The following is a 15,327-nucleotide window of genomic DNA, read 5'->3' as shown; positions in this document are numbered from 1 at the left end:
AGTTCAATTCTTGTTGGCTCATCATCCACAACCATATTAACTGTTATCCATGCACTAAAGCCTAGCTCTTTGACCCACTCTCTACAAATTTATTGTTCTAGGTTCACTAGGCCAAGATTCCTTACATTTTGGGCTTAGTCTGAAAATCGTGTCCCTACAATAATTATTATAAAAAGAATAATTTTGGGAGAGAAAAGAGGGGTGGAGTTAGGGCCAGAGACTATCTCCCTTTGGTCTCAACATGAGTTTGTCTCTAACCTTAGAAAGGTATGCGTTGTCAACTTTATCCAATTTTTCTTAGTTTATGCAAATCATTTCTTGTTATTTTGGTTTCCTTCTCTTGTTTATGTTGTGGATGGGTGCGTATTTGGGTTTTAATTTCTTATTGGTAATCTACACATGCACTCAATAGAACCCAAGACCTCACCTCCATCCCATTATTATGGGAGAAGGAAGTGTTAATCGATTAATCTCATGCATATGCATGGACATACTTAAAAGATATACATTAAGGCTCTGTTTGGGTGTAGGGGTGGAAAAGTATGAGAATAGAAAATGGTGGAAAAATGGAAAAGTGGGAGGATAGAAAAGATTTTAATTTCCCTCATTTTTGTTTGGTTGGGAGTGGAAAAGTGGAGGAATGAAAAAAATGAGTTTGTATAAATTTACTCTTATACCCTTGTTAAAAAATGATGACTAATTAAAACCAACAAAGAGATTTAAAAAAAATAGTCACCTAAATTTATTAAAAAATAAAAATCATGTTAAAAAAAATCACATCTAAACAGAAAAGTACAAAAACAAAAACAAAACAAAACAAAAACACACACACACACAGGCACAAAAGAAAGCAAAAAAAGAATATGGGTAACGTACACCTGTCGAGTAAATCAAAAGAAGGAAAAAAAAAAAAAAGTGAAGAGCAACGTAAGGATGAAGCCCATGTGCAACTACACATGGGCATTTTCGTCCATTAAGCAACCTCATTTTCTCTCTTCAGTTTTCTCTCCATTTTTGGAAGAAAACTTTTTAGAGGGCCCGAGAAGAAAACACCTGGGCCTTACCATTTATTTTTCTTCCTTTCCACCCAACCAAACACACTCTAAAAAAGTTTTACTTCCCATCTTCTCTCCAAAGTTTTTCATCCACCCTATTTCACCTCTAAACAAACACACCCTAAGATACATAGCATAATTCTCACATATATAATTTAAATATTATCGATAGTCATTCTTATATTTTTTTAACTCTTTAAAAAGTCTTGTAAAAATATTATTAGGTAGATAATGTAAATTGTCCATTTTTTTAATTCTTATAATATTCATTAATTCTAGAATATTTGGTCTTTGTACGCAATAACTCATTTGAATGGATATTTATGATATGGTTCCAAATTTGACTCCAAAATTAAAAAAATAAAACTCTCTCTAAAAATAAATAATTTAGGACACATGACACAAAACTTGACTTTCATTGTAGAATCCAATTGAATTTTTTCTAAGCTTTGCCTCTATATGCATATAGATTGGTAAGCTATTCAATAGTTCTTGAATACATAATTACCTCACCCTCCATCTCATTGTTGTTGGAGAAAGAAGTATTGATTGAATAATAGTTGATTTACAGGTGTTTATCTACGTATTAACCTACATTTGCATAGAGGGATACAATTTTTATTACCAAAATCTTTAATTTGGGAATTTCCAACTCGGAAAATTTTAAGTACACACACTTTACTACAACTTGAACATATGTCCATCGGTGATTGGATTACATTTTTCATCAAGTACCTGTGGTGTGGTTCCATGTGTAAGTGATAATCCAATCATAAGTTGACATGTATGAATTGTGATAAAGTGTGTGGTCCTAGACTAATTCTAGACTAATGATAGTACATAAAAAAAAATTGACAACTTTTTTTCACACTTGTTGAATTGGCCAGCTTTTACTGATTTAATTTAAGCCCACCACTGACATCACTTCTTAAACTACCACTAACAACTTGTCACATCAGAAGACGTCAAATTCTTTTTGTCTCTAGACTTTCTCCTAATTATTTCCAACTCGCCATGAACAACTCAAAGTTGATCAAACCTTTTAAAACCATGTTCGCCTAGCCCTAGCTGATCGCAAAGAAATTGAAGATCGCTGCTTCGTTAGTTTTTGGTATATATGTCTGATCCGGGCCTTAGAAACAAGTATTTGGGCCCGTCATCAACCTTGGAGAGAGAGGGAACCAAACAACAACTTACGAAAATTACTTCAATACTTGTAGCCCACAGCATTATGTCAATAGTGCATTGGGCTACACGGTACTCATGGATTATTTGTTTATTTGTGGTTTTCACTTTTCAATCCAAGTAAATTCTTGCCTACACCAAAATATAAAAAATATAAAAAATTAAGAAGACTATTTTTGTTGAAGTAGTTTACAATTCAAATTGGGCCTTCAAATGACCCAAAAATAAAATAATGCTACAACTATATGACCATCCACGTCTTATCATTTTGCAGCACAAAACGACCTTCTAATCTAGGGCCCGTTTTGGTATTTGATTGCAAGCAATAGTTTTCAAAATTATGTGAAAATTATGGTTTGAAAAATTTTGTGAAAACACGTATTTAAACTTTAAAATATTCATAATGCAAAAAATGCGTTTAATACCGTATTTCCAATAATATATTTTCAAAAGCGAAAAAATATAAATTATATGTTTGTTATGTATGTGTTTTTTTTTTTTTTTATGTGACGAATCATCTAACATTTACAGTATAATTATTAATGGGAGTGTGAGGATGAAGCACAAATTCACTATACTCCGGAAGTACTTAAGAATTTCCCGGAAAGAAAGAGGAGAACCATGAAAGAAAGAAAAAAAGGGTCCCACCAACTTTTCAGTTAGTGTTTAGTCAAATCAAGTGGGTGCCATCATTTTCGATATATTTACAACAATGTCACTCAGAAATATTACTCAAAAATTAAAAATTTATCTAAATGTGTTCTCAAAATACATTATTTAAACACCTTAAATTGAAAACCGTGACTCAAACCCTCTTTAAATCTTAATCAAATACCCTTACTAAACACTTTTTTTTGGGCCCACAATATTCAAAAAATATTATTTAAAATCACGTACCAAACAACCCCTAGACTCTTACATTTTGTAATTTTCCTATAAAGGACTCATGGTTTTCTTCTTTCTTTCTTCCATATTCTCGACAACATGCAACGCCAGTATTGGGCTTGTTCGTGGGCCAGATTTCCAAAAGATTGCATGTTGGTGATTTCTTAACTGCTGCATAGTGTAACTCCCTTCTCTCATTATTATTACACTACAAGCCAACTTAGGGCCTATTTGGTAAGAGACTTCTAGTAACGTTGTTTGTATTTTTTGAAAATACATGTAAGTAAAAAAATGTGTGAAAATACGTGTAATGTTGTTTAAACAACAATAAAAAACGGGCCTACCTCTTTTGAAAATTACTCCATAACTTCAAATTACTTGTTTCAAGAGAATGCCAATGACAATTCTTGAAATAGTCTAAACCACCCCCATCTTTTTTTCTTTTCTTTTTTCCTTCTCAATAATTAAGAATTTATAAGTGTCCAAGCTAACTTGGATGTTCTTGGTGGACTCGAGGCTTACATCTTAAAACCCTCATCTACTCATCTCTTTCTTCTTAATAACTTAGCTAAATCATCCCATTTAAACTATTCAAGAGAACTGGCTTTTAAGTAAATAAAAACAAATAAATAAATAAATTTACCTATGTTGGTTTTGAGAGGACAGCTTCATTCCACCCTTATGGCGTAAGTTACTATTCATAATGATACTTGAGCTGGGGCAACTCACACTCCTATAGGAAGAACTAAGGAACATATGGCATACATACTCAGCATCTAGAACGACTACTAACTAGTGCCAAAAAGAAAGGGGGGGGGGGGGGCCAGGACTTCCATATGTGATATTTCATCTTGAGCCGGTTTGGATAGGCGTTCTTACGGAGGAAAACGCGCATTAACGATCTAAACACACAAAAAAAAAAAAAAAAAAAAAAAAAAAAAAAAAAAAAAAGAGAAAGAAATCACTTGGTAGCGCGATTTGAGCTGAATTGCATTTACAAATCACACCTTATCTGCGGTTTTAAAAAAGCAAATTTTCAAAGCTTTTGCAATTCACATGATTCAATCAACAAAATATTGATTATTGACAGCGCTTTTTTTCATCAAAAAATCTATTTTGCCCCCCAAATACTAGTATATATTCCGGCTCTATGTTCTCTCTCAACAATCCTTCTTCACCAATTTCTCACGTATTACCTCTAGCTTTGGTCCTCTGCTCCTCTGCTTCAATTTTTGCTTCTCTTTGTTGCTAGGTCTAAGTGGCAAAAATTGAAGCAGAGGAGTAGAGGACCAAAGCCAAATGTGATACATGGGAAATCAGTTGTGAAGAAATGAAACTTGTGTATTTGTTTTACTTATCCTTTGTGCTATTTTGTTTTGGTTAGTAATGTTGGGATTTGTATCATTTTAAAATTATTGAACACGTATTAGTTTGTTTAGCTGAGCTCATTCTTGATATAAGTTATGAATTCAAAGTAATACATTTTACGTCAAATAATTTGTTGTGTGACTTTCTAAATAGCAAATACATGTTTTCTTTATAAAAAAAAAATTCATGTGAAAATACAAGTCACCCCAACCTGAACTAAAACACAATTGACCCAACCGTTTCTAACCCACTTAAAATGACCTATTTTTGACCTACAACCCGATTGACCCAACCTATTTCTTAACTTTCTTTTATCTATAGGCTCTCTGTGTAATCCAGTTATTGATGGAAATGATAAGAATGGACTTAAAACAAGAGAAAAGACGAGAGAATCAATGCACAAAATTTTCCTTTTTTCTGATGACTGAATCGATGCACAGAAACATACTTGAGTAATTTTTACCACCAAAGCTTGCTGGGAATGGATCCACATTATAAGGATGTCCATAGACGTCTTGAAGCAACCATAAATGTACATATTTTATCAGAGACAGTTGTGCATAATGCTCACTAAATTAAAGCTCTTTTAGGTGTTGGAGTCCACATAAACAACCCTGTAAATTGGCTAGTTTACAAAAGCATCTAATCTGCAGATAAACTGAAAGGAGTATTCTTTATATTATTGAGTTTGTGACACCAAGAAAAAATGCAACATTCCAAAATCTAAAGAACAAAAGAAATAAATAAGGGCGTTTAAGCTCTTTTAACTTCATACAAACTGCCCTTTGGCAGCACTCATCTGGGAAGGGCTCCTGGCTACCTTGTCTCCGTGAGGCAGAACAAACTTGGTCCTGATATGACGTAAGGCCACAGAGCGACAAGAAATGAGCTTCTTCTCTACCACTTCCTAATAAATGTAAAATTCATGGTCAGACAAGTGAAATCACAAATTCTCTACACTGCAAAGACTGCTCCAATCTCTTACAACAGACACATTTTAATAACAATCGACACACATCCTCATCATGCATACACCAGCATTAGATAAGCCAAATGCCACCACCCTAGAATGAAAATAGTGTACTATCATCTAACATTGGGCATGGATATCTAAAAACCCACTAAACCATTTTGTAATCCAATGACAATACTTACCCAAAATGGAACAACGGTAATGCAAATACGATAAGTATCATGTTAGATTATGTGGGAGTCATGACAATGCTATCTTTTCATTTGCATTCATCAAATAGTGAGAATATGTTAAGTTGAAAGAATTGTGGAATGGACAGAACACTATATAACGCAATATGTCATGAACTCAAAATACAAGGAATTGATAGGCATCAGTGAAAAGTAAAAATAATATGCCTAAAATTTGATGTAGATAGACAATATAGAAATTTGAGTAAACAGAAAGTTATAATCCAGACCAAACAAATATAATGTAACTATACGAATTCTCACCAGAAAAATGCCAAAATGCCCACCAAAGTTCTTCTTGTTCTACAAAAATCTTTACATAGGACCACAACCATTTCTCCTCCATGTCATGCTTCAACCGCACTAAGATATCCTTAGCGGGTCATAATTGGCTTACCTTCATTACTTGCCTATATCTCTTTTCTATACCGTCTTTTATTCTCCTATGCAGTTCTTCATCAAGCAAGTTGGTCTTCTCCCCACAGTTCAAAGTATCACAGACTAGTTTATAAGTATATTCTCTAGGTATCGAACCTCCATCAACCAACTCAACAAGAAAATTCCGTGCCTCCAAAATCCTTCCTGCTTCACAGAGAGCATGTATAATTGGGGTATATGAACTTGAAGTAGGCATTCCATGATTCATTTCTAGCAGCTTCCTTAACATCTCAACAGCCTTATCAATTTCATTTACTGCACTATAGTATCTAATAAAAGAATTATAAGTAACCTGGTTGGGAATACAACCCCTTTCATTTATATCTTGAAACAACTCCAAAGCCCTCTCGATCCAGTAAGTTTTACAACAACCATTAATCAAAGAATTGTACGTCACAACATCAGGAACAAATCCCTTAAAAAGCATAATCCCAAACAAATGGTTTGCTTCCCACATCCTTTTCCTAATAGCCTTCCTACACCCAGTTTGCAAGCTATACTTACAATACGAACTAATCAATATCGTGTACATATATCTACCGGGTGGGCATCTCAACTCCGCAATTCCATCTGCTCCATTCTCCAACAAAAACCGTGCCTTCCCCTACTCTACAAAGAGCATAAATAATCGTGTTATATGCATATACATCTGGTTTACAATGTAACTGCTTCATCCTATAAAATGCAGCCAACGCTTCATTGACCAACCCTTCCTCTCCTAGAACTTTTATCAAACAGGTAACAGTAGCAGTGGTCACAAGCCCACCATTCCCTCTCCTTGACATTGCATTCAAAAATTCCCAAAGAGCTTTCAATCTATTCCCTTTGACCAACACACAGGCCATCTCTTTACAAGTAATCTCGTTGTGGGCAAACCCAAAATGGTTCTCAACCCAGTAGTAGAACTCCATTGCTTTGTCCAATCCTAAGTTGACCTTCTGGGGCTCTCTGTGAGCAGCAGGGCCAAGAAAAAGAACATTGTTGTGTTGTTTATAGGATTCTTCTTTGAGTTTACGTTGTTTCAAAGGAGCATGGTGTCGGAAACCTGTTTGGCGACCAATGGAGCGAGGGGATTGGAAGAGGAACCTTGGTATAGACCTTAGGACTTGGGAAACTAATTCCACGGTCCATGGTTGGGTGTTGGTTGAGGCAGCGAGTTGGGCATCAAGGGGTCGGTTTTTTATAATAGCAGCAACTACTTGGTTTACTACAGAATTGTGGTTCTGACATAGTGGCCTTGACGTGATCATGTTTTGAGGCCCTTAATAAAGAATACAAGAAAAAAATTCTCAAGATGAATCAAATCAAAGAAATCAATAAGTCCAGAGTTACAACATACAATATAGTGGATAATAAAGTAGTATCACAGAATCATTAATAAAAAATAATAATTCAAACCTTCATTTATTACTACTTATTAGGGTGTTGAATTCCACCCATTAGAGCAATGGCAGCCGTGGAGCTAAATAGTTATATAGCTATTTTAGCTCCACTCAAACACAAAAAATCTTCCTGTAGCAGCGGAGGTAAAGCAAAAAAATTTAGCTAAAGTGCTACAGTGCTCATGTATCAATACATGAGCACTGTAGCTGAGAGCTATAAAAAAAAATATATTTTTTATTTACCTTTCCAATTAAATTGTGGTTGAATATTTTTTAGGTAGTGAGATATATTATTTTATTGTAGTAGATATATTATTATATTGTGATATTTATATTATTTTATTGTGTTGAAAGCTAAAATAGATCCACTGCTGCAGCATATTTTATAAAATGAGTAGGTAAAATAGATAAAGTAAATTTTTATAGAGCTAAATTGCTAAAATTTTAGTTCCACTGCTATACTCTTACGTTCATTGTCAGATCAATATTAAGTCTTACGTGAAAAAAAGTTGTAGAGCTACTACAACTTGTAGTAGCTCTACTAACGTCACTTTTATTTTTCAACCCAAGTTGACATGCTACTTCAACTCAAGTCGTGGAAAAAGTTGCATACATGTTAACAACGGGTATGGAATATAGTTGACAACAATGTACCTGTAAGGACGACACTGTGACACAGATTGTTTACTGCTGTTGAGGACACTGTAGCAGGTGAGCGAATCAAGTGGAGAACCTTGGAATGCGACTGGGAATCAGTCTCTATGGTTGGGGGTGTGGTGTGGTGTCCACTCATGCATTTTCTCAAACATGTGGGGAGCAATTCATTATGCCCGTTTTGCTAGTGAAGCAGTAGATCATGTTTTATTTTTTAATGTAATTTCGGTGTGGGAGCTGTGGATTTGAATTCGCAAACATTTGCAGCAGCCCCAGTCACCGGAAGTTTGGTTTATATGTAATTTGGGAGTGGGAGCACAGTCTAGTAGACTTGTTTATTTGTCGATGTCAAAGAAGAACAGCTACGAGGCTTTAGCCTTGAAAAAGTGATGGGTTTGGGCTAGGACTGGAATGGGCTGCATTCCAGTCCTAGACACTAGCCCAAATTATTGCCCCTTTTATTCATGCATAATGCCTTTTAACTCTTTGTAAACTTTGTGGCAAAAAAAAAAACTCTAACAGTAAAAGTTTTTTTTTTTTTTTTAATGACGTAAAAGAACTTCACTCATATTAGTTATACATTGCAAAGCATACTATACAACAATCCTCACTATTAATTAAACTCCTAGAGGCAACTAACTCTATCCGCTGGAACCAGTTACCAGGTAATCCATGAGTTTTTCACCCTTGACGGGCTAAGCAGTTTACCCTCTGATTTACAAAACTTACAATCCATTTTAGAGATTGATAAAGGTTTCTTTTTTCTTTAAAATAATTTGATAATTGAGAGACTTGAACCTTAGATGTTGTCATTGAAAACACTAAAAGGTATTAATTGAACTACAAAGCTTTTGGCTGTAAATGATTAACATTGAATGGAATGAGCTTTTTTTTAAAGAAATGAAGAGGAATAAAGTATTCATCTTTATTGTTTGAACATTTTAAAATAAATAAAAGCAATCTTATTTTAGAGTAACATAAGAAGATATATATCCTTTTATAACAGAGTATTTACTACTATGAAAAACTATCCTGTGAAAAAGCAAATCATGTTAAGCATGGAAAATAATCAATTATTCTTAACTAACCTAATCCTAAAGATTCACAAGTCGGCTTCAGAAAAAGAAAATTCACGAGTCAAATTAAATCATAGCATATATTAAAATAATCAAATCGAGCAAACTAGGCAATTTAATCAAAACATGACTTTGACCTTTGTGGGAATAGATACATATGCAAGCTATAAGTATGTGTAGGCCTAATTTATTTTCCAAATTCTTCTACTCAATTAATGAATCTTTGATATGATATTTCATATATACATGATTATTTCTTGTAGAAAAAATAACTAAGCTCTAACCATGGCTGTGCATACCGAACTTCTACTTAATGGACCGGACTTAGAATTGGGCTTACAACTTATTTGTATGGTGGGTTTAGAATTTCCTACTGACGGTAGTTCTTTACCAAGTATCCTAATTACACCTCTCAACTCTCACGAGCTTCCCTTCTCCTCTTTTTAAGTTCCTCCCTTTAGATAGTACCCTCTCTCTTTTTCTCACTCTCTATTTCTTACCCCGCATCAACAACCCCTTCTTCTTACTCCCTTCTTCCATTTATAGCTTGAGGTTGGTGGGGTGCCTATGATTAGCTTCTGGTCTCACTCGTGTGGGTGGAGTCCAAGTTGATTATTCTTGATAAGGAATGTGCTCTATTGGAAATAGTGATAATTTGGAACTCAATCCTGCCTCCGAAAGATTGCTCGGCAACAATACTCCCCAAGGCAATACAGACCTGCCAAGGGCATGGGCTGTTCCCAGCAAACACATCCCCGATCAAGTCATAATTGATTGGTATGGGCTTGTCTATCATGCGTTCAAAATGAAATGGACTTACTATGAGGCTTGGGCCCAATTTTGATCCTAGAGAATGTTCGAGCCAAGGCCCAAGGCCCGATGGGCCTGGGATCATACCCCGTACAATGGAAATTCATGAAATACTAGAAAAAAATCATTTAGGAGAGAGAGAGAGAGAGAGAGAGATAGATCATAAAGTAAAATTTGTCTTGCTTAAAGATTCTATGGGTTTCTTGTACTAGCCCCTCATCGTCAACAATCATGCTTAGCGTGTTGGTGTAAAGAGAATTTAAAGAAAAATAGAGTTTTGACAAAGGTAGAAGCCAAAATGCCATTCTCTTTAGAAATTGGTTTGAAAATTGAGGTATAAGGTGGGTATTTAATATTTATAGGTGAAAACTAGGGTTTAGGAGTGTTCCCAAATAATTTAGATTTTATATTCTCCTAGACAACTAGATGAGGCCTAGCAAAGAGATTAAATTATTAATATGCACCATAGGCTTTTCAATTTTCTTATGCATCCTTAATAGATGCATATACACCTTGCGGCACGTAGATAGCATTGTTGCTCTAACTTTAAACAAATATATCTCGCTTATTTTAAATCCAAATTGGATTAAATTTGTGTCATTTTTTAAATCACAGCTATCTATTTTTCTATGAAACAAATCTCACTAAAAAAAAAACTTCTGATTGAAAATATATGAGCAAATGAGTGATCATAGCCATTTTTCAACAGCGCTTTAAGCAATTTCAAACACTTTTGAATTGCAATTACTTTAGAACTAATAAAATACCTCAATTATTCGTGGTTGACATTTGTCAAGATCTTCATTCAGGCTAGGGAATTAATTTAGTTCACTAGATGATACAAAATAAGGTGTTTACATTTGTAAATGAATTGCCTGAGGTTTTTAGATGAATGCTCTTCTACATCTTGTGAGTTTATAGTTGAATTTTTTAAGCGAATAGATGCTTTTTTTTTTTTTGTTGGAAACAACGTTGTAAGTTCTTAAGCTTCATGATTATTAATAACTAGTCGCTAACCCATGCGATGCACGGAAAGGTATTGGGTACGAAGGTTTAACATTCTCAATTATTTCACAAATGTATGAAAGATAAATTTAAAGTACAAATTATTCAATATTTCTAATTAATCAAGATGAACCACAACAATAGCAAATATGTTAACAAAATAAGGTTGAGAAGACAAAAGAACGAAAGGAAAAAAGAAACAAAGCAACAATTAAGAAAGGAGCTTGAGCAAAAAAGAAAGAAAGGAGTCTTGGCAAATGGGATGAAGAAGATGGAGGTGACAGCAGCTATCTGGTATCAACTTCCATTTTTCTCTATGTTTTTTTTTTTTTTTGTGGATAATATTTAAATGATCTGAGTTTTGGGTTTTGGGAGAAGGAGATTGTAGCGTGAGAATGTTAAAAGAACAATTCAGATGTTAAAATATTGAGGTTTCTATTGCTTTTATAGTGTTTATGATTAACTTCATAAATTTAGAGATAAATTATTAACGTTTATGTGGGGAGTAAAAGGGCCCAAATGGGCATATGGGCCTTTGGGCTGTAACATGGAGGGCCGACCTGCTCTAGGATTAAACTCTATGAGTCGGCCCATACGCCGAGGGTCAGAGGATACAGCCGAGGACGAGCTTCTCCTCGGAAAAGCCCTAGAGAATTCAAAGTTTCATTATGACAAAGCACAACTCTGGAAAGACCAGTGGTTAAAAGGGGACATCCTGAATCTTCTAGATGCACCAGTATTAAAGAAAATATCAAGAATAAAGGCTGCCACCTCCGCATTAAAGGCTCTGCACCTACCTCCCTGGCCGCATTAATGGGGAGGTGACCCCTGAACAGTGAGGTGGAAACTTCTAGTCACTGTTCAAAAAGTATCAGGGAAGGAAGTATAAAAGGGGGGTAAAGGCCAAAGAAAAGGGGGATTGGAAAACTAAGAAAGAAATTAAGAACTTGTAATCTTGAAGGAAGAAAGAGAAATAATAAAGAAGTAGTCCTCGGCTCAAGTCCGAGGAGATCCATTTGTCATTATCGTTCGTTATTTACTTGTGTTTGCTTATAAAAGCCTGTTATCAAGCTCCCAGTACTTCTAACCTAGGTTTCAAGCCCACACTCTACAAATTTTATTATTTAAGGCTCATTGGGCCTGAGCCCGTGATTGTCTTTGGGTCCAAGTGCAATTGTGCACTTACAATTGGCGCCGTCTGTGGGAAACCTGGTCTAGAAAAGGTTGGGATATCATGGCAGGCCTAGGTTCTCACCATGCAGAGTCACAGGGATCACAACCGGAGGATCGTTTCGAGCGCCTTGAGCGTCAAAGGGATCGTGAGGGAAGTGTCCATACAGAATACCCTGGCGCTAGCCATACTCATGGTGGGGGTAGCACCACCCACGAGGAGGGTTCTAAATTCATGCAGAAGGAAATCAATCGTTTGAAGAGAAAGTTACGTCGTGCTAAACGTAGGTTTTCACCGTCCTCATCTAATCCTTCCTCAGAGGAGGATAGGGGAGGTGGCTACAGCTCGAGGTCGCGCTCCCCCACCAGTGCAACGTCCTCCGGTGAAGAGGACGACCAGCCAACTCGCAGACGTAAGAAGCTTCATTCTAGGGGCTTAGGCAACGATGCTATGAGTAGGGCGTTGCACCAACTCTCCAAATCTCCATTTACACGGAGGATTGAGAAAGGAAGGCTTCTCAAGAGGTTTACCCAGCCCACTTTTACCATCTATAATGGCCGGACTGATCCGGTGGAGCACATGAGTCACTTTAACCAGAGGATGGCGGTGCACTCTCACAACGAGACCCTGATGTGTAAAATTTTCCCCTCTAGCCTGGGACCTGTTGCTATGAGGTGGTTCAACGGCCTTAAGTCGGGGTCTATAGGTTCGTTTGGGGAGCTTACTAGAGCATTCGCTTCGCGGTTCATTACGTGTAGCAGAATCTCTCGGCCATTGGACTCGTTGTTATCCATGACTATAAGGGAGGGGGAGACGTTGAAAGCATACTCCGACCGTTATTGGGAGATGTTTAATGAAATAGATGGCGACTTTGATGAGGTGGCGCTTAATACCTTTAAGGTAGGCCTTCCTACTGATCACGACCTGAGAAAGTCTTTGACTAAAAAGCCCGTCCGCAGTGTACATCGCCTCATGGACCGTATTGACGAGTATAAGAGAGTGGAGGAAGACCAACAGCAAGGAAAGGGTAAGGAAAAGGTTATCCCATAGGAGAGAAGGGATTTCAGGTCGGACAGATACCACAATAACAGGCCGAGGAGAGATTACGTTGGACAGTCCGCCTCGGCAGCACCTCAGGCCGTGAATACTATATTCCGAGAACTAGTACATCAGCTGCTGGAGAAAGTTCGTAAAGAACCCTTCTTCAAATGGCCTGATAAGATGGCAGGAGACCCTACGAAGAGGAATCAGAACCTCTTTTGCCAGTACCACCAGGATGTGGGCCATACTACTGAGAACTGTCGGACCCTTTGGAACCACTTGGAGCAGCTTGTCAGTGAAGGAAAACTGAAGCAGCACCTGTGCCAACCTAGCGGGCAGGGCAGTCAATCTGGTTCAAACAATCAGATGAATAATTCATCTCGGCCGGCTTTAGGAACAATTAATGTTATTTTTGCTGCACCTGGCAGGACCGGTTCGGCTCCCACTAGGGTGATGGCAGTTTCTCATTCTCAGGCCGAGGATACAGGCTGCAGGCCGAAGAGGTTGAAGCTCAATTTGACCGTCTTGGGATTTTCTGAGGAGGATAAAGTAGGGACTATCCAACCCCATGACGATACTCTTGTAGTTACGCTCAGGATAGGGAACTATGATGTGAGGAGGGTGATGATAGATCAGGACAACGGTGCAGATATCATGTACCCTGATCTATTTAAGGGGTTAAGATTGAAGCTGGAAGATCTTACTCCTTATGACTCGCCACTTATAAGCTTCGAAGGGAGGTCCGTTGTGCCGAAGGGACAGATTCGTTTACCCGTTCAATCCGGCTCAGAAACGGTTGAAGTGGACTTCATCGTGGTTGATGCGTACTCTCCATACACGGCCATCCTCGCCAGGCCTTGGCTGCACGCTCTGGGAGCTGTCTCCTCTACTTTGCATGTTAAAGTTAAATTCCCCTCGGGGGAATATGTTGAGGAAGTTCTCGGCAGCCAATCGGTGGCCAGGCAATGCATATCGGTTGCAGTACTGCATCAGACAGAAGCCGAGTCTTCGGCTTTAATCACCAAATACTTATAGCAGTTAACAGCTCCTGGTTCATCTGGGATGGTGACAGGAGAGGAGACACATTGTGAGGAGTTAGAGAAGTTTCCAGTAGCCGATAACCCAAAGAGGTTCTTCCAAGTCGGCATACTTTTGCCACACCAAGAGAAGATCGAATTGTTAGAATTTCTGAAGGACAATATTGATGTTTTTGCGTGGGATCCTTACGAAGCTCCAGGCGTCGATCCGAGCTTCATTTGTCATCATTTAAATGTCAACCCAGCTATTGTTCTGAGAAGGCAGCCACCTCGGCGCTCTTCCAGAGAACATTCCGAGGCTGTGAAGGAAGAGGTGCTTAAACTCAAGAGGGCTGGGGCTATCAAAGAAGTTTTCTACCCCGAGTGGTTGGCCCATACAGTTGTTGTTAAAAAGAAGAATGGAACGTGGAGGGTATGTGTGGACTTTACTGATTTGAACAAGGCATGTCCCAAAGATTCGTTCCCAATGCCGCGTATTGATCAACTGGTGGATGCCACTGTCGGACATCCTCAGATGAGTTTTTTGGACGCTTTCCAAGGTTACCACCAGATTCCCTTGGCATTGGAAGACCAAGAGAAGACTGCCTTTATTACTCCGATGGAGAATTATCATTATAAGGTCATGCCATTTGGTTTGAAAAATGCTGGGGCTACTTACCAAAGAATGATGACCAGGATGTTCGAACAGCAGTTGGGGAAGACTATTGAGGTGTATGTAGATGATATGGTGGTAAAGAGCAAAACGATACCTTCACACGTGAAAGACCTGGCTGACACCTTTCAGGTGTTAAGAAAGTACAAGCTGCGCCTTAATGCCTCAAAATGCTCTTTTGGCGTTGGGTTTGGAAAGTTTTTGGGGTACATGATCACTCATAGAGGCATAGAGGTAAACCCAGCACAGGTGAAGGCTATTCAGGACTTGCAGCCTCCTCGCAACCCAAAGGAAATCCAGAAATTGACCGGGATGATTGCCGCATTGAATAGGTTTATCTCTCGGTCAGCTGACCGATGCCGTCC

The 15,327-nt window shown here is 37.6% G+C and overlaps 1 pseudogene; it reads right to left on the bottom strand.

Annotated features, from left to right (window-relative positions):
* Window positions 1–5,141: 5,141 nt before the first annotated feature.
* Window positions 5,142–8,519, bottom strand: LOC142620948 (pentatricopeptide repeat-containing protein At1g77405-like; annotated as a pseudogene).
* Window positions 8,520–15,327: the final 6,808 nt, after the last annotated feature.

This window comes from Castanea sativa, chromosome 12, assembly GCF_040712315.1.
Source record: "Castanea sativa cultivar Marrone di Chiusa Pesio chromosome 12, ASM4071231v1".
Taxonomy (NCBI): Eukaryota; Viridiplantae; Streptophyta; class Magnoliopsida; order Fagales; family Fagaceae; genus Castanea; species Castanea sativa.
The sequence above is the reverse complement of the archived record's forward strand: the minus strand, read 5'-3'. Positions and strand labels throughout refer to the sequence as shown.